Here is a 20,159-nt window from a genome sequence, read left to right as displayed (position 1 = left end):
GGCATAACTTGGCAAGCTTTCAGACCACGGCAACAAAACATGTGCTGAAGAACATGATTCAAAATATTAAGGAAGCAGTCGTTTATTTTAGAAAGCCTGTTCATGTGAGACAGTAAGCTGCTTCCCAGAATCGATACCATCCAGCAGGAAAACACGGTAACCCAGCACACGCTGGCTGCAGCCTGCTCTCAGCCATCGCGGGGCTGAGATGATTATCTCCAGAGCGCACAGCCTGGGCACACGTCCGTGACGGCACAGCACCATCAGGGGCAGCAACCCTGCCCAGCCTGGAGACATGCCCGTGGTCCCGATAGGCTCGCAGACCCTGGGGAACGGCTCTCCCCTTCAGATCCTCATGAGCACAAGCCAGGCCACACAGGCACATGGAGGTGAGCAGAGGTAGGGGCACCCTGGTGCTGGGTCTAGACCATCCACCTCTGGGTTAAGAAAGACAAAAACAAATGAACTCATTACCAGTACTACTCCCAACCAAATCAAAGAACCCAGGGCTCCTTGTCAAGCAGGCATCTGCATGCTACATGACGAGACTGAGGTCCTTTAGTGTTCAGACCAGCTGAGCAGCCAAGCTCAGTCAGTGGAAGCGAAGGAGAGCGCCTTGAGCTGAGGCTGAGGAAAATCCCCATCCAGCACCTTTCCTGGATACCACCTGGAAAGCACTCTGAGCCATCCCCAGGCGCAATCTCTACTCCCCCTTGAGGGCTGGGGCTGTTGCGAGGTGGCAGACCACTTGCCGTCCACGTGCAGGGCCCTGGGTTCCACCCCCAGCACTCTCCATGGGTTTACATCTCTCTGTCTCAAAGACACAATCTGCTATCTTCTCCTTCTATCACTGAACTTGAAAAAGGGGGTATTAGATGGATCTTAAGATACATATTAATTTTCTCAAAATTGGGACCATGCTAAGGTTCTAAAAAATATTTACACTCTTCAATCAACTTTTAACTCGGGAACCAGGATCTCCCAAGGCAAGGACTGTGAAGCTGCAACTCAGCACGTGCTATCTCAGTTTCCCTAAGGTAACAAACAGATTCAGGTCCACAGGGTTTTCCAGGTAGCGTGAAACACAGTATCTGCACAGACAGGGAAACCGTGAAGCCAGACATCTCCAGAGACATCTTAATCACAAAAAAAGTAGAGGAAAAAATAAGCTATCTGTGGTCAGGAAATTATTTTGGCTTTATGAGGCTAGGAAGAGCAGTCAAGTACTCTCCCCTGCTAACAGCTCAGCCACATGCACTGCACTGGCTCGTCCAGCTACATGTGCCGACCGCACTTCTTCAACATGTTTGATCAGAGCACTGAGTCTGATGCCTTTCAAACATATAACTACCATGTACAGAACGTGTCAAAAACAGCATCAAATGTACTATACACAGTTATTTCTAATAATCTATATGAGAAAGTCTTTGCCCTTCAAATACTTATCAGGACTGCTGGCCATCATTAGCTGGTGCACACAGAAATAAGTTTAGAACAGTCACTAGACTAAATTATCATGTTACCTTCAAAAGCAAGCAGTCAAAAGGTTGAATGAGAAATACGATAAAATGTGGGGCATGAGGACACTGGTTTCTCACAGCGTCAGCTGTAAGCGAGAAATGGCTTCCAGTGACTAAGACCCCGTGTCTGACCCGTACTCCCAGCCCCTCTCCCTGCCCCCAAATGACCCTAAACACACACCAGCGCACTGCAGAGGGCAAACCACCTGCTCTGTCTGCCTACTTCCTGTACCCTTGGCCCTGCCAATGTTGGCCAAAATCTTCTGTCCAGCCCCAACCCACCTCCACCTCACCCATCTGTGATCAGACCGTGTTGAGGCGCCTCGACTCAGGTGGCATCAGGTTTCAGACAACAATGAGTACCAAGCTTCATACACTCACTGCTGACCAAAAGCAACTCAAGCTGTGCACATTGGCAAACATCTGTGATCCCCGCTACTCGGGAGACTGAGACAGAGCACCCATTTCTGTTTCAAATTTTAAGGGCCAGTGATTTAGCTTAGTGACAGAGCAGAGCCCAAAGGTTCAATCTCTAGTATTGCCAAACAAAAAAAACAGGCAACTCAAATTCTCCACCCTCGGGGCTTTCTCCTCTCAGGTCTAAAACAGATCTGCTCTACCATAAACTGAGAAGTCCGTATTCACTCCTGCAACCCAACCACTGAAGCAACGCCCCCGACAGAGGCTGAGAGCGCAGAATGGCACACGGGAGCTCCTGTTTGGCACACAGGTAGCCTGAGTTCTGTCACCTAGTCACCATCGAACATTGAAAGCCGAGGTCAATGCTTCTTAACAGGCAGCTTGTGGGAGCACAACGTACCTGGGACTCGGTGATGTGCAAATGTGACTCTTCCCTAAGAAGCGGAATGCAGAGGGTTCAACAACTACTTCTCAACACCTTCTGAATGTTCTCCGTGTCAACAGCCTTCCATATTTTCCTTCACTCTCCACGTTGCCAGTAAAAGCTGCACACTAAAAGCTGCTCAGCAAAGTTTACCTTTCTGTAAACACAGTATCATAATGGATGCATTACCTGACCCCAGAATGACTGCTGACCTTAGGAAGGGTCCCCATTGTGCTTAGAAGACAGCACAGGAAAAGTCACAGGAAATGCCATCTGGCTCTCAAGCTGAGTGACAGTCCAAATCTGATGCTGGTCCACCGTCCTCAGCAGGGAGGTAAATCACCTGGTAAGCTACAGACCAAGAATCAGGGAATGTTACCTGTCCTTCTCAACCAAGGGGAGCTGCAGGAACCCCTGCCAGACGTCTTGGGATGCAGGTGGGCTCCATTTAAGCACAGCCTTGGTGTGAATCTCCTTTAGCCCTGAGGGATAAGGTGTAGAGTTGTGTTTCCCAAACAACTCCGAACACTGCAAAAGGAACGCCAACTAACTAGGGCTTCAGGATACCCGGCTGGACACCAGCTCCTGGTCTCCTCGGCCACTGGTGTCTCTCAGGTCCCTCTCCCATGCCCCCACGCCAGTCACATGTACCTGTGCATATGCAAGTGCTTGCAGCTGCGGGACACAGCCAAGTAGACAGACAACATGCCACCCCAGCCCTTAGAGCGCTGCTGGGTGGGGAGAACTTGGGGGCCAAAATAAGAAAGAGAGACCATCTCTGGCAGTAATAAATGCTGTGAAAACACCAGGCTGCCATACGGAGAGCTGACAGGGATTGTGTGAGACTGGGCTGTCAGGGAGGGTCTCTCGGAGGCAATGACATTTGCAACGAGCCTGGCTGGCATAAAGGAGTCAGCACAAAAAGATGGGCAGGCGGAGGAGGGCAGAGGAACAGTAAATGCAAAACAGAATCATGCCTGACAGGTTCCAAGGAGGGAAGGGCTGGTGTGCCTAGAAAGAAGAGGCAAACGCTGGGAAGAATCGCGCAAGAGGTCAGGCAAGCTACTGGCCTAGTCTTATTTCCAACAGATACCCTCGCCCCTGCATCAGGAATACACTGCACAGAAGCAAAACTGGAGGCAGGGAGTCCAAATGAGGAAACAGGGCACACGGCCAGGCAGAAAAGGGGTGGGTGGCTTGGAGGCGGGTGGTACCTGGGAGGGGCTGGAGAGGCACATTTCCTGGGGAGGCAAAAGCACTCACAGAAGCCAGACAGCACGGTGCAGAGGCAGAAGCAAGGACGCTCCCGAGATTCTGGCCTGAACAGTGAGTCTGTATGAGCCATCCCTAGTATCTATTGTCACAAATTACTTTGCAAGGCTCCTTCCACCAACACTGACTGACCGCCTAACTCTCGCCAGCCACCTTTCAACAAGCAGACAGCGAACACTGCGCCCCATCCAAAACAGCGAAGCAGATCTCAGTGCCGAGACTTACAAGCATTGGTCAGAACGAAAGGCCGCTACATTCTGGCTCAAGTGCCAGCCTGGAACTCCTCAGAAGCCAGGCTGAGCTACTGTCTCTGCCCTGACACTGCCCTCCCAAATCAAAGCCCCGGCTCCCTGGCTTTCACAAAGACCCTCCACCAGGAGCAGCTGCTCCCAGCCTCGGCTTCCTTTTACCAAGCTTTAAAAAACAGACACTTTTTCTACCCTGAGTTTGTCACAGTTTAAAATGTTGTGCTAGTTAGCAGTAATTATGTAAATGCAAGCAGCCATTTCTATTTTTAAAAGGGAACCCCATTTAGCATTCTTACAGCCTGAAATGTTTAAAATAGCTAGTCCAGTGATGTTTTCCCTTTATTCAGACTGTTTGTGTGGATTTAAATACAGGTTCAGCAGAAACCAAAGCAAGCCAGACATTTACTTTCTATTAAACATCTAAATCAAAAGATTAAAAAACTATTTTACATGTAACAGAAAGAAGCCGTCAAATCAGCACACAGGCAGCTTCACCCATCTCCTGCCAAGCACGCTGCTGTCTGAGAGGTAATCAATTTGGGAAAGGAAGGATGTGTTTCTTTAAACTCTTCAAAAAAGGAAGAATACATTGAGCAAATCTTTTAATTATAGTATCTTCCAAAGAACTTACAAAGCCTTTATTCTTTCTAAACTTAATGCTTTTTAAAGGCAGCTTTTGCCCCTTAATTCCACATGAAATATTCAGCACGGCATAATTAAATTTTATTCCATGCCATTTTTACTGGGTTCACAGAAATAGAGGGTGGCAGCATCTTTAAAACAAACTTCCCAGAAACTTTGCTTCTACACTGAATGGCCTCTTCTCAAAACTGAACTTAAAATACAAGACCTACTCTTGTTCTAAAGCCCTGTATTACTTTCACTGTTCTGTTCTCATTAGCTTTCTTTTGTTTTGTTCAGTTTTATTCTCTTTAAAATTAAAAAATAATTGTAAGACCTACTTCAAAGACCTATTTCAGTCCAGAGGAGTTAGGTGGTGGGTTTGTTTGATGTAGTTTTTCTGTACCAGGAACTGAACTCATGACCTCACGCTTGCCAGGAAGGCACCGTGCCACTGAACTAACTCCCTGGCCGTGGTTGGTCTTAAAAAAACTGGTTCGTTCATAGGTCACAAGTGACCTTCATACAGACAACTGTACCAGTTCTCTGTATGCTTCACTGTGTCTGCCTTGGACACCCCAAAGCTTGGATTTCATTTTCAACATTGCGGTATTGGATCCTCTGTTATTTTTTGTTGTAAATCTATTTGGCAGGTAAAAATGCTACACTTGGTCTTAGCCAAAAGCCACAAAGTGATTCTGTAGGTAAAAAAAAAAACATTAGAAATATACATTCATGACTGGAAAAAAATTGTAACTCAACTAAATGCTTGACTAACTGGATCACCTGTGCATGGGGGAGGTGGGCTTTACGTTGTTGGTCAAATTATACAACCAAAGCCACCTTCTCTTTTCAGTTAAGGTCTGTAAGCTATAGAGACCAGCAGGCACCACAGATTAGTAGCATCTCATGATAAAAGCAGGAGAAGCACTAACAGGTTCTCGAGTGACCAACGGCAGAGCTCAGGTCCAAGTCAGTCAAGGCCTGCGTGCGTCACTCTGGCGGTACACGAGCCTGTCTGCTGTCTGGCAGGCTGTGCTCTTTGCACTGGGGCTCTGCACGCTTCGGTCAGGGATGCGCTCCAGGACAGCAGGCCCCCACCAGCCCAGCCTGACCATCCCATGTGCTATCTTCCGAAAGCATCCCCTCTGAAGAAGACAACCAAACCCACCACCTCCAAGACTTCTATCACAGGTACCGGCAACTGCCAAGAGGTCTATTCTGGATGCTGCTCCCAAACTCCTAGCCACCAGGCAGAAAAGGCAGAGACACCGACATGTCTTCAGCTTTTAAAAGGAGGAGGAGGAAAAGGTTCTTTCACAAAACGACTGAAATGCCTTAATTCATACACTTGACCTCAATTTGTCACTGTTAAGATTAAGGAGAAAAAAAGTCAAAAAAAAAAAAAATGGCTGGGGATTTAGCTCAGTGGCATAAGTGCCCGCTTTGCAAGTAGATAGTCGTGAGTTCAATCCCCGGTACCAAAAAAAAAAAAAGTCAAAAACCCACAAAGGCACCAGAGCAGTTAACAACCAATCCCAATTCCCCTGGGTGCCCAGACCCTCTGCGCCATCTAAACGGACACCTAATCAAAAGCAAGACACACAGACCAAGGCACCTGACAAGGAAATTTAATTTGTCTACTTAGAAACAGGTATTAGAATTTTTATAAGTGCATCGACATCTCCATGAGGCTTGCAAAGAAGAATTTCTTGAAAGACTCATTCCTGGTTTCTGACTGGATCTCAACCCTGCAAAAAGACACTCTGCTGGCTTCTCAAGAACCCGGACCATTTATCACTTCTTCAACGACGACACCATCTCATTCAAGTCTCTCAGTGGCTCTTGTAAAAAATATGTCACACATGTCTCTACTGCCAAGGCTAATCTCCAGCACAATATGTAACCCGAATATCACAGACAAGATGCAGTCTCACCGAAGAGGCCACAGTTACCCCAGAGCTGGCAGCGTCAACGCGGTGGGGAGCACGCGTGGAACCAACGCTGCCTGACCCGAGGTCTCCCAGGAAGGCCCAGACGGCCGGTGGTGTTGATTCAGGCTTCCCCATGCTGATTCCGTGATGCACAGCAGCCTGGGCTAAGGCTAAATATGCACACTGCCTACGAGGCACTGAAGACTTCTTATGCATAGTAAATAGCAGGCGCAAGACCACTGAGGTAGAGGTTAGCCAACTGGAAAAGGAAACATCAACAAAAAGCCTCCCAGTCACTGGCAAGCTGCTAGACGCACAGGCTGGGCACGCTCAGGCCGTATGTGCGGACCTGGGTGCTCATGTGTCTCCATCCCAGTCACTGCTCGGCCTCCCTTACCTCATCTGAGTTCATGAAGGGGGAGGGACAAAGCTCTCTCTGCCCAACCTTGGCACTTGTTAAACCAAATGAAGTATCTGTGATATCATTTCCTGAAACACAGAACAGGAGTCACACCTTTTCTGTCATATCATGCATTTGGCTTAGCTTTTCATTGGGAGTCTCAAAAGAGTCTTGTTTTCTCAAGTTTCAGGGGTTATTCATTCATTTTTCAAGCTGCTCATGCTTCTACCTTCCCTGAAGTCGTAACTATATATAACAAGGAGCTATGAGACTGCAGAAATAATGGCTGGATCCTGATGCAAATCCACCACCCCAGCCTTCCTAATGCAGCACAGCTCATTAGCTGCACAAGCAGGGAAAATACTTAGGTGTTAACATCCTGGAAAACCACAGAAAGTTATTCTAATGTTGAGTGGTCACAGACGAGGAACAGGGAGGATGGCTTGGAAGCAGATGCCCATCTCCGCCGGACCCAGGCATTCAGGCAGATGCCTCGTCTCAGCCAAGTGCTAAGTAGGCACTTTCACCAAATTTGACCCAGGTTTGCTCCAACTGTGGAGGAAAAGTCAACAGTGTGGAAGTGGGGATTGCTGGAGAAACCAGGCAGGAGCATGAAACATCATACTACCTTTGTATTCTGGCTACAAAGATGAAGTTATTCCAAATATTTACTTTTAATGACTTTTTAAACTAGAGTGCAGTGGCGAGCTCACCTTGAGGAAGGAAACACATCTTTAGTAGCAACATCCACGACTCTCAGATACAGCATTCCACTTCATTCTCACAACCATCTCTTCATGACGGTTTGAAGCACAGGTTAGAACTCACCCCTTCGTCACAGCTGAAGAAATACATAAAACCCAAAGCAACTTCCCCAGGCTCCTACTTTTTCAGAAGCAAAGACAGGATTCACTGATCTGCCTCATTCCAGAGGTAACAGAATCTGGTCATGGGGGCTGGGAGAGGGGGAAAGGTGGGGCCCAGAGAAGGTCAAAATGTCCTTCAGAGACTAATCCATGGAAGGGCTCAGCCTCAACTGTGACTGTGTCACCCAAAGGCTACCGGAGGAAGTCCTCTAGTCCATGAAGTAATGTGGTCGCCAGTGGGAAAGGTGAGGTTAGAGATGCATCTAAAACTGGACGTCCTGGTTCACCCCCACCCCCGACATCTGAATGCGAACGTGTACCTCCTTACACAAAGTCTCCTGAAATCCCCTCACCCCAAGATCCAACACTCATGACCTAAACTGCTAGTCCCCGCACCATCAGACTGTGGCTGAGTTAACTTAGCACCATGGAGCATCATGGAGAAAATGGGGGACATGAGCACCAAACACAGAAAAAAAGAGTGACAGGTGAGCAAAACTAAAGACGACAGGCCATCCAAGACCCACCCACTCCCCCCCCCCCACACACACACACACAAAGCAGTACTCCCAGAGTGCACCAGCCCTGCAGCAGACAGGCTCCTCCGAGGCTCTGGAGTTGCATCCTCCTCCGCCTGACGCTCCAAGTGCCACCAGAGGGCATTAACCCGTGGACGCCTCTAAACGCTCAGGTCGTGCAGTTTAAACTGCAGGAATGCTGAGTGAAAACTACATTTCAAATTGCTCTACAGTCAGGGTACAGTTTTGGCAGGGCCATCCCACTCTCATCAGCTGTATATTCCTATTTAACTCCACAAAACTTGTGAGTACACACGCGCAGGAGCAAGCTCTCCTAAAAACAGTTAAAAGCAAAGTTCCAAAACCACATTAGGAGTGGCGCAGAGGCCCCTTCCATCTTGGGTCACATATTTCACACGTTCTCCAATAAATGCCATAAAAAAGATCCAACACTTTGGTTTCTTCTTTGCCTGGAGAAGCCATTCTTCACTGAATGAGAAGTGAACAGTCACCATAATAAAATTAGTTTATTAAGCATGATTAAAACATGATTGAATTTTACACACTTGAATCCTTCTAAGAACAAATTTTCCAAGAGCTCACTACATCTAGGATGCTGTTCTAAGCACATTACAGTTACTTAACATCCCTCTGAGAGGCTTGAAAGTTCTACTTTAGTAAAGTTCCTTGAATGCAATCCAGGAATTTTCCTTTACCTTCCTGTCCTCCCCTGGTGACCTGTTCATGGAACTAGAAACATGGCTTGCTTAGCTCTGCTTCATTTGCTGGGTTCTGCAGTTTTATCTACACTCCACAGCTATCTGCCACGGGAGCCTAAGACTGCACAATCCAAGTAACTCAGGAACAAGTTTGATGAAAATGTATCATGTACCAAAAGGCTTTTTGTTTTGTTTTGTGATACTTAAAAATCTGCCCATTCATTTTCACACTTTAAGAGCTGAATCATATTTACTGATCTGAGCAAAAATAATGGTCATTATTTGTGTGAAATAAAATTCAAGCTTAATTGGTCCTTTGTTCTGTTTTAGTTGATTCTCTCAGTGTGTAACAACCAAAGGTTATACTGAAACGAGCAAAATCTGACAAATAAAATATGGTATACCTGAAAAGAAGTTTTAGTTCTTTAAACAATTTGTCACAAGTTAGTGCTACACATAAACTCACCTTAAGGTAACAGCCTACATCACAGGATACTGTCAGTCTCCTTGGTTTTTATTCCTTGCTTAAAAAAAAAAAAAAAGACGTCCTCAAAGGTTTTCAGGAACAGCGATGAGAGTCCGGCCTATGCCACCACGCAGAATCCAGTAACTGCGGCACGGGAGGGTGATCTGGAGCAGAAGTACTGCCGTCAGGGCTGTCTGAACAGTCATCACTGCTTACTGTGCCACTTGTGTCACTGGCCAGCGGTCACAGTACACTGACAGCAACTGAGACTGAGACACGTGAACCACCAGTAGGCCACAGAACCTGACAGGACCACCGTCACACGCAGTATGTGCCAGGAATGGCCCGAATGTCATTATGTGGCACAGGACTGTCATCACCTCCATGTTCCCTACACACCGTTAACACCCACTTGAGTTAAGAAAATATTTCTCTTGCTTACTTGACGCCAAAACCAATTATGAAATAAGAAGGAAACGTCAGTACTTGCACGTTTCTACCTCCCTATTCTCACTTCCTGACGTTTCTTCCTGGACTCTCCCTGGATGTCCTGCGGTGCCCATGTTCCCGAGACAGGACTCATGCCTTTCCCACATCTAGGTCTCCACTACTCAGGAGACACAAAGCCATAATCCAGAACCCCACAGCCCTCCTGTCCTCCAGTGTCCAGCACAACCCTGCACCAGGCTGCCAGGTACTCTAGCAGGAACTCAATCTTCATGCTTAGTCCCAAGCTTTCACTACTTCACCCCCTTAACAGGTGCACGACACACCAACAGCAGGTGAAGAGGACCCACCAGTTCCCTCAACGGCCTTCACTGAAACTCCACCGCTCCAGACACTGTTCTCTGTGCTGGGACACGGGCAGCACAGAGACCCTGCCCTCACGGAGGTCCACTCTCTCGGGAGACAAGACAGTTACCCACACAGCAAGGAGGTGCGGCTGCGGGGTAAGTGCTTGTAAGACGGGAAGCTTGCTGCGGGGAAGGAATCACGTCAGGGATGGTCCCAGGGAGGCCTCTAGGACCGAGCTGCACAGGGATGCTGTCCTCCAGCCTAGGTCGGGCTGAGGTCACGTTAATCTATTTCATTTTTAGTAACACGGAGTTCAAATTGGCCTGGAGCTCTGAGGACAATGGATGCAGTGGCAGGACTGTCTTGAAGCCAGGCACGGAGCTGGCAGGATGGTAAAGCTCTCCCCGTGAGCTCTGCCAGCTTCCTCCCAACGTGTCAGCCCTCATGGCTCCAGCTCTCTGGATCCCTCTTCTTGCTGCGCCCATGAACAAGTGTATGGCGAGAGCCTGAAATAAACAGGTGTAAAATGGGTCAAGGCCGTCGCTTCTATTTCTGTTTTAAACTGAAGAAAATTTGCCCCATTTCGAGAAGCAAAAAAGAGAAGAAATCTGAATAAAGGCAAACTACAGTATGGATTAAACACGCACGTACATCCGTGTATGTACATGCACGCACCTCCCCCGCCACAGATCCTATACACACACCCACACACCTCTTTTATTTCCCTGGAACTCAAGACTGGGTCTTGCACAAATGTCTTTTTGCAATTATTACAGCAGAACTTTTACTGGCTTACAGCTGGGTTTGTTTTGTCTTTTGCAGTACTGGGACTGAAACCAGGGCCTTCATACTGAGGTATGAAGCCCTTATTTAGAGACTGGATCACATTAAACTGCCCAGGTGGGCTCAAATTTGTGCGCCTTGTAGAACACTGGGGGTATAGGTGTGCACCACCATGCTCAGCTGGAGGTTGTATCGTTAAGTGGCCACAAAACTTTTTTTAAAAGATCAAATTAAAAATTAAAGGTTCAAAGATAATCAAGGCCCAGATTCAATTAACATTAATTTTAGAAGATTTTTTTTACTTACTGTGCATATTCAGCAAACTACTTCAGTTTTTATTTTTTCCTAGCATAATGTCCCAAGGGAGTCATTCTCTGCAATCAGCTAATTCAGATTAATGTGTCTAAGTACATATTGATAGAACAGAACACAATGCTTCAGGAGGCTCTTCGGCTACAGGCTGTTCATGAAACGCAGCCTTAAGCTGGCCCTCAGCTCCCAAAGATGCCAAGAGTAAATCTGAGGCCAGGTTCACAGGTTACAAAAGCACAGAATTTCAATAGGATACTAGAGACTACTGAGTAAAAGAACTAACATTTCCTAATTAATGGAAGTTCCTGCCAACCTACAGGTCACCTCCACAGTGGCCATGAACTATTAGAATGCACACTGATGCGGAGGGAAGCCCTGAAAGTCTGTCATTCACCTGCCTCGCTCAGGGTCTCCTGCAGTTGCAGCATCAAAGAAGGGATTTCCGTGACAGAGGGAACACTGTTCAGTCTCACAGGCCAGGCCGGAGCACTTGGGGAACTGAGAAGATGCAAATATTTCCCTCACTCAGCACTGATTCCCAACAGCCTCAGATCCGCTGGGCCTAAGTAGGCCCATTTGATCCCACTTGATTACGGTAAAAAGCAAGACCCAGCACACTGAGGTTCGGGTCAAGGTCACTTCCACAAGCCTTGAACACAGAGCCTTTAAAAAACCAGGCTGTGAAAAGAGCTGTGGGCCCCTACAGGCAAGTCCTCATTATACTCATGACCCATTTCCCCACTAGTTATTCAAGTAAGTCATTAGTTACTCAATATACACAACAACAAACAAAGATTTCCAGGGATCAAATGCAAACTACATGTTTTACAGAAAATGTGACCATCTCTGGAGTCAGCAGCTTCTAACTTGTTTCCCATTGGTCTCTGCACATTCGCTTTCTGCTACCCAAATTTTAAGACCTGTGCAAACAAAAACAGTATTTATTCTTCTCTTTCTCCAAAAACAGTCATTACTTTTTTGTCTTGAAGGAACACAACCCCACCACTGCCTCCCCCACCCAATCACCCAGATTCATTCACTCACATGCTGGGCTCTAGGGAAACAAAAAGGGAGGCCCAGCCTCTGCACCCAGGAAGTTCAGCAGGTGAAAGACACCTCTGAAGACATCACAACCCACACCATGGCGAGGGCCCTTGCAGGGATGCCGTGACCAGAAGAGTGAACTGAAGGACAGGCCATGCTGGCCGAGCCCAAGAAAAGGTGCAGGCATCTGGGCAACCCGCTAGTGTGCCTAGCAAGTCAAGCAGACAGGAGAGAAAGGGCTGGCCCTGAGCAGGGAACAGACCGAGAGTAGAGAGTGCCTGCATGTCCAGGGAGCGGAGAAAAGGAAGGACAGCGGGGTAGAGCACAGTCTAGTGCACCAGCAAGGGTTGAGGGGCTGGCTATTTCTCTCCTCTCACCTGCCTCCTCACACACACATACCTCCCACCCCATGGGTGCGAATCCAGATGACCACACACACAGCTACTGGATCAGGGAGGGAGCCGGAAGCCAAGATCACAGGGCACTGGACATGGGCCTGGCACCATACTGACCATTCGGCCCTGGCTAAGGTCACACTGACTGGGACAGTTCAGGAAGTTCAGTTCAAAGAAATAAATACATTTTTAAATAAATAATTAAATCGCAAGTTTAATGTCACACTTGGGATATTTTAGTGAGCAAGACATATACCAAGAACAATGAAACAAATGTCAGAACGCTTGGCTTTGTTAGTATCTTACACGCGATGTCATTTTCAAGCAAACTAGAATTTCGTATGCACCTGTTAATTACATTAACAGTGCTTTAAAAAAGTGAATACTTTCTCTTCCATAACACGTTCTAATTTTATAAGTGCATCATAAAATAGTTCTTTTGCTAAGATATACTCCAGTTCATTCATCATAAAGATTTATGTGTGAAGGGGTGACTTTGTAAGCAAAATATCACTTTGTGGGGAGAGAAGCCACAGAATAAATTGCGACAGTCATTAATGTTCTTTTAATGTCTTAATTTCCAGTTTTGGTGTTCATACATTACCCCATCAAATGGCAACATTTTAATTAGAATAAAGAGAGCTTAAGAAAGCTCACATAATGAGAAGTTTCCTACTATGGAATGGCCTCTCCTGGGCTCTTTTAACTGACTGTGACAGTGCTAAGGACAGCACTGTCTCTGCAGGGAGAGGCTGGAGCACCATGCCCAGCAGATTCTAGGACACTCCCGGGTTCCTGAAGCCACAGGCCGTGCTGGAGCCATCTGCCCCTGACATCAGTATGATCACAGGGACAGGAGGCTCCCTCAAGGAAAAACAAGCTTCCAACATACTGCTCAGAAGAGGCCCCGTTTCCTACTTCCTCTTCCTTTTTCAGTAATCTTAGTATTACAAGAAATCAAAGAGAATCCAAAGTAGATTTAAAATTGAGGGCTGGGGATGTAGCTCAGCGGCACAGCACCTGCCTGGCCAGTGCAACGTTATGAGTTCAATGCCCTGTACCAAAAAAATATGAAATAAAATAAAAATTAATAAAGGTCTGGAGTCAGGGTATCCATTTTTTCTTGGCATGAGAAGTAATAACAACAAGTGCGTTCAACAGGTATTCCTGTTTATTCTTTCACATTACTTTTTCTGGCCTACAAGGCTAAACAATAGTTTCCTGATGCCATCATCCATTTTGTGTGTGGTTTTATTCGTTTGTTTCTTGGTGCAGAGGCAGCACCCAGGCCTTGACAATAGTATTGCAGACCCGCACTCTACCACTGGAAAACAGCCCCAGCCCCATCAACATTTCGTACAAATCCGTAAGGACTCGCTATGGATCAAAGCCTGTATCTGCACGCATGTGTGTATCCCTGTGCCTGTTCATGTACACATCACCCACTGGACACCCTGCTAGGAGCAACGCTGATCACATCTGCCCTTGCTAATGGCTGAGGGCAGGCAAGATTCACAAGCTGCCTCCCACATCACACCAGACAGCCTCCAAGTTACTAATGCTGGCTTCTGTGGGGATTCAAACATCTTGAAGACTGCTGAGCAAAGTGTTATTAAAGAATTTGAGGGATTTGAGGATATGCCAAAATACAGATCTGCATCTTAAGATATGTCAAAATAAAGGTAAGAATCTCAAAGATTTTTTTTCCTGGAAAAAAGTTGGCTGAACAAGTTGCTCACATGGGTAACATCTTCATTAGTGACTCAACACAAGGCCTTCTGGATAAAAGCAAAAATCCAAACAGAAACTGTGGATTTGGGAAGACCCGGTCACATTACAGCCCATGTTTCTGATACTTTTCTAGGGCTCAGAAATCCCCCCCACACCCACAATTCCAGGAAGAATCACTCAGACCTACAAGGAGGGGAGCCCTCGGTGCCCCGCAGAGGCTGTGAGCTTGCGGGAGGTGGCACGTTAGGATCCCCAAACCCTTGGTGCCCTCCTGCCTCACAGCCCTGCTCCGCCCCTGAGCAGGCCCATGAGGCTCCCATGCAGGTGAAAGTCCTCCATTAACCCAGCCTCTGTTCCTTAACTTCCAGCCTAGGAAGCCAGCTGTACTTCCATACCCACCCCGAAGACCTATGCTGCCCAGCAAGGTGGCCAAGAGCCCAGGTGGCCTCCCTGCACCCGGCCAATTAAGATGTGCTGAAGAGAAAAACATTACCAGTGTCACACTATACAAAAATGGAACAAATGTCACTATTACACAGATTTCACATTTGCAGGTTCTAGAGATACTGGGCTAACTGCAGAAAATACATTACCGAAATTCACTGTATTTCTTTCTACTTTTAAAAAATACGGCCACCACAACAGTGAAGTTAAACGTGGTCCCCTGACAGCTCTAGCTGTCCTGGACCTACATCAGTGGTGGCGAACCTATGACACACACGCCACAGTCTGCATCACAGAATGCTCTAGCTGATTTGCTGTGACTGCCTTGGAGGTCACAAATGTCCAGGCCTAGCACTCCTCACCAGTCCAGCTATAACGCTCCCTGACTCCACTCCTTGACCCCACTGCCCCCATGATCTGCCACGCCTCCCTCCTGCCTCCTCGATTCTTGCCTGGTTTGGATTCTGTGGTCCACAGAGTCATTTGCACAGCACTCAACTCCCTAAACCCACCAATCACGCCTCCCTCCAGGGAACTCGCCTGCAAAATCCTAATCCGGGGTTACCTCCCACTCCTGCCTTCTCCTGGCCTGTACCGGAGAAAAGATCTCTTGCCAAACACCAGCTCCACTTCCTAGCCTCTGTGTTTATTCAAACTGCTGGCATCAGGCCTGCTGTCCTCGCCAGTCCACTCACACATCGCCCACCAGTGTCACGTATAACTTCTACGACACCAATCTGTGAGTGCTCCGCAGGCAGCCAGCAGCCCATAGACACCAACTCTGCTCTCAGGACCCCGTCTCTGGCCTGCTTTCTCCGGTTGCTCCTTCTTGCTTCCCTCTGCCTCCCCCCCCCCCACCTAATTCTGGGTGTCCTGGACTCTCATCTCTGTCTATGCCCTGGGATTTCCCTCTGACCGTGTCTATTCTCATCCAGACTAGGCCTCTCTTCAGGGAAAGATGCGCCTGAGCACTTCTGCTGGGCATCTCAACACACGTCCATGACTGTCCCATCTGGTGACTTGCACCACCAGAACAGGCCTGACCCATGCTGCCAGAGGGGACAGTCCTGCATGTGCCACCAGTGTCTCAGAGCCAACCCACAGTGAGACACACAAATCACAACCCCATCACAAACATGTTAAAGCCAGCACATGTGAACACAATTCCTCCCGCTCCCCCACACACCTCACTCTCTAGGTCCACCTATCTCAGAAAGGACAACTACCCTCTTCCAGGTAGTCCATGGTTAACAACGACTTCATCCTGAACTCTTTCCACTCGATGCAGTCCACCAGCCCTGGCTCTGAAACACCCCTGCAACCACCTTGGCCCAAGCCGCCACGGGCTCTTGCAGTGGTCTCTGCCCCACGCTCCTAAGCTAAGCACGACTTTTTCTGTGAGGACCATGTGGTCCCAGCCATAAGGCTCAACACAGCTGTGGCAACTCAAAGGCAGCCTCCAAGGGGACACGAGTGAACAAGTGTGTTGCTGTCCCTTGGGACACAAGGAAGCATATGGCTCTGTCCAGTAGACACCAGAATCTGAATTTTCTGTAATTTTCACATGGCACAAAATACTGGGATTTTTAAAAATCATTTACACTTGCTGGCTGCCACTGCCACACTGCAGTTTAGAGGAGGAGGTAGGGGGAGGGGAGCGGTGTCCTCACCATGTTGAGTGTCAGGTGACATCGGCATGGGATCTCCTCTGTGAGTGGCCTGGTGTGGCAGCAACACTTGGCGCAGAGTGCTCTTACACGGGTGGCAAGATCAACCTCGTTTCCAAGGCAGAGACCTGCTACAAGGGGACCTACACTGGCGATACCACAAACTCCCCCACAGCCCTCACCAGAGTTTGACACTTTGGTACAGAAGATGGACCAACAGATTGGCCATTACCATCATGAAATGAAGTCTTCAAATATACTATATTCTGCGGGAGTGGTATTTAAGATGTCAGCCTGTGAGCCACCAAAATCACAAAGTTCTTTGCCTCACAATTCAGCTATTATTTGGTCTTCACTAGATCTAGCCATGTCTTCATTCTAGTCAGCAGGTTCCCGTGAACTTGAGGCAGAATGCTGACCAACAGCCAACCTGGTCCAAGTTCACTGGTTGAGCAGTTCCGTGCTGATAGCACTGCTGGAATTCCGTGACATTCTTTGGAACAGAAACAGCCGACAGCGGTACCTTATCCTAAGTAGTACAGCTGGTTCGGCCTTTAAATATGGTACAAGATCTATAAAAAAGTTTTCTCAAGGTTGCTCCAGACCTCAGATCCTTTGAGAAAAGTCCATGGAACAGCCCCATACCTGCTCCAGCACCTGATGGGGGAAGGAGCCCAGTACTAACCAGGCCTTTCCCGTCTACCAACCAAACAGCAATGAGAGCGTCCAGAACACAGGTGCAATGAAGCACACACAGTTTCAAGGCCAGAAAATAACCAACCCAGAAATGACAGCAAGGGACAAGTAGCCCCAGATGCTCCTTCAGCTTCCAGAGGCCATCGAGACAGCCAGGGAAGATGATACATACATATTTACAAAATTCCATTATAGTTCACTGCCAAAGAAACATAAAGCATTTTGGATAGTTGTATAAAAAGCAACTAATTTTTTAAAGAATACATGTTTTAAAGTCAGAGGGAAAAAACAAGTCAACAGCAGCCTCTACTCGCTGGCTGCACTGACACAAGCAGCCGGCCTGGCAGGGCCCACAAAGGCTGCCAAAAGAGCCTGCTCAACCCTGGGCCCTACGGTGACCCTTCCAACCACATCCTTTCCTGCTGCAAAATACCTGTGTGACTTTCCCGCCCAAACAGAAAAATGAAAGACCTCACTAGGACTGCGAGGCTCCTTCGCTGGGGACACTCTCCCTGCAGCCACCCGGGGCTCCCTATGCCACTTCCTCCACGTCCCTTACTACAGTTCAGGTTATGCTAACTTAAAGCGCGTGGGCACCAGGAGACACACAGAGGCCCAGGACACCCTGCCCCGGCTAGCACGCTTCTTCGCTCTGCCTTGCGCTCAGCGTCACTAGCATCCGCCCTTCAGTATTCAGAAATGGGCAGATCAGGCAGTTTCTCCACACAGAGAGAAAAGGGTGCAGGAAGGGACAGCGAGGCCAGAGCCGCACCCTGACAGCACTGCTTCTGCACTGTGTGACACGGCCGGGCAACTTCCCTGCACCCCACTTCCCCCTTCTATGAAAGGGGGCAAAACAGCGCCTCTGTCCTCCAAGTGACCTAAGACAGAAGTTACTAGATGGACCTGGCACACTTCAGCACTCCCTGATTGTTCTCCTGTCGGTTGTTTACTATCGCTTTTCCCTAACCAGAAAAGCAGCTCTTCAAAGGCACAGCACGCCTCCGCTGCCTGTTCCATCCTGGATGCCTGGACAACACCCATTCCGGGCTTCCAGTAACAGATACAGTGGTGCCTCGGTTGCTGAGCTTAATTCTTTCCATGGTTCTGGTCACAAACCAAATTGGACAAGAACTGAATCAAATCTCCCCAGGTCAACACTGAACCTAACCACTGAATTTCACTTTGTTCTCCAATTCGGTTTGCAACCAGAAGTGTGGAAAGAATTAGTCTGTGAACCAGCGTAGCACTGTATTTGAAATTAAGCCACTTTGGAGACAGCAGAACCCTCTCCCCTCCTCCCATCATTGCTCGGCCATCAAGGAGGGCAAAAGCATCCTCCAACCCCTCCAGGGAAAGAATTGGGAAGGCACCACCCAGGCGGGCTTGCTGGTGCTCCTCCCTTCTGTGGAATAAACCCTCTCTGGGGAGCAAAGCCTAACAGCCACTCTCTGAGCAGCAGAAACATCATTTCCTACATGAGAAACTTCCTCCCATCTGTACCTGTGGAATACTCCAAGGTTACATGTTCAGGTCTTTAATGTGTGACTCACATATTAAAGAAACAGATTTCAGAGCTGGCCAGTTGCAAATGCTATGCGTAAAATGCTGACTTAATATCTACTAGCACAGTTTTGCAGAGATCTTATGATATTTTCTGGATATAATAAAAGGCAATCCAAAGCCGTTTATATTTAATAGATGACTCCTGAAACCAAAGACCATCTCCCCAAATAACGGGAGCCCCTCCCAAGCCAGGAGGTGGTGCACACATTTCTGTCTATCGTGAGACACAGGTTTGTGAGCATTCGGCAGGTCTCATGGGGTGGGTATATCTCCCTACACCTACACACACCTCTCTCTCTTAGGGTGACTGAGTTTTCATTTGCAGGTGGCTGTAAGATGATATTAAAACACTTTCAGGTTCTATAATTTTACAACAACTCAGTCATGTAAGAGTGCCGTGTACCTCCTGGTGTGGTGTCAGCTCTTCAAGCAAAACCTCTATTTCTTTCAAAGCAGCACAGGAATGAAGTCACCCACTGTTCAGCAGAGTAGAAACTACGCTCCTACACTCTAAACCAAAACGCTCCACTGTGAAGTCAGAATGAACGGCTTCAGGACAGGTTCCACTGTAAGAGACTGAGATGTGGGTAGCAGAAACACACCTGCATCAACCAGTAAGTAACTGCAATGTAGCTGGAAATTTTGTGTCTAGCCAAGTAAAACAATGAAGGGGAAGGGGAAGAAAAAGGTTAAGGAGTGGGTGAATCCCAAGACTGAGCAGTGAGGCCCCGTGCTGCACGGCCTGCTCTTCCCTGCACTGGGCTCGCGTCCCACTGCTGGGAATGTGACTAGAACAAATGGCAGAGGGTTGCGGGAACTCCCAGGAAGTGACAAGGCCCGAGATAAGTTTTCCTCTGATCCTCCTGCAGTTGTTGCATTTTTTAAGTTCTACACTTGATTGTCCATGAAGGTCAATGTGACATAGCAGAGGACCAACATGAGGCAGGTGAGCCCAAGGCACCTCTCAATTCCACACTGCTACACCAGGGCAAATCCTGAAAAATCAGGATGATGATGCTCGAATTTAATACTGTATTTAGCTAATGATGCTGAATAACACTTCGTCAGCTTTTGTGACCTAGAACAAAACCGCATGCCTTGTGATCCACCTGCTGGGCTGTAGTAATGCCCTTGACTCGAGGCTTGAAAGCACTGGTTGGGACATAACTCTGACGTATTGTCTTTCCCTGGCAAAGAGCAACACCTGACCCTGGAGTCAGCATCACACAGGGTGTTGCCGAAATTAGATCATGGCTGCTTAACACAGACTACCTCTCCTGTCTGGTACCACCACAAAAGCTGCTACTCTTGGCTTTGC

General features: G+C 47.9%; 1 protein-coding gene and 1 pseudogene across 14 annotated transcripts in view; one reads left to right on the top strand and one right to left on the bottom strand.

The window, feature by feature from the left end:
• Camta1 (calmodulin binding transcription activator 1) overlaps positions 1-20,159 on the bottom strand; it is a 734,954-nt gene that overhangs the window by 638,977 nt on the left and 75,818 nt on the right. Inside the window, exon 5 of one of the 14 annotated variants that reach the window (XR_010042904.1) lies at positions 8,332-10,709. The exons of the other annotated variants lie outside the window; for them this stretch is intronic. The gene's annotated coding sequence lies outside the window, so the exon portion shown is untranslated. Of the gene's footprint in view, positions 1-8,331; positions 10,710-20,159 lie in introns of those variants that run through there. 14 annotated transcript variants of the gene reach the window in all.
• Positions 296-17,440, top strand: LOC111757175 (protein LSM14 homolog A-like; annotated as a pseudogene).

The sequence above is a fragment of the Cavia porcellus genome, unplaced genomic scaffold, assembly GCF_034190915.1.
Source record: "Cavia porcellus strain 051 isolate PalLab524CR breed Dunkin Hartley unplaced genomic scaffold, mCavPor4.1 scaffold_25, whole genome shotgun sequence".
In the NCBI taxonomy this organism is placed as follows: domain Eukaryota; kingdom Metazoa; phylum Chordata; class Mammalia; order Rodentia; family Caviidae; genus Cavia; species Cavia porcellus.
This window is presented reverse-complemented; position numbering and strand designations above follow the sequence as displayed.